Source organism: Penaeus monodon, chromosome 28 (genome assembly GCF_015228065.2).
Source record: "Penaeus monodon isolate SGIC_2016 chromosome 28, NSTDA_Pmon_1, whole genome shotgun sequence".
Taxonomy (NCBI): domain Eukaryota; kingdom Metazoa; phylum Arthropoda; class Malacostraca; order Decapoda; family Penaeidae; genus Penaeus; species Penaeus monodon.
The window spans coordinates 4,854,318-4,854,558 of NC_051413.1; the positions used below are offsets into that span (position 1 = coordinate 4,854,318).

Genomic DNA, 241 nt, shown 5'->3' on the forward strand with positions numbered 1-241 from the left:
GCATGTATGATCATGCCGCACATGCCATGGTGCCGACACAATTGCCCAGCAGCAGGGCCCGAGCCACTGTGAATACAGCCCGGGTGGGAGGGCTTTTGTATCGGGAAACCACCTGGCAGCAATGGGTTAATACCCTAAATTCAACTACCTGTGAAAATCTTTGGTTTATCACATGTAACAAGCTCTTTCATATAGGTTAATGGGATATACACTAGCAGGAAATAAATATCTGAAAGGGACT

The 241-nt window shown here is 46.5% G+C and overlaps 1 protein-coding gene across 1 annotated transcript in view; it reads right to left on the bottom strand.

Annotated features, from left to right (window-relative positions):
• LOC119591021 (CLK4-associating serine/arginine rich protein-like) overlaps window positions 1-241 on the bottom strand; it is a gene marked incomplete in the record, with an annotated part of 19,061 nt that overhangs the window by 17,621 nt on the left and 1,199 nt on the right.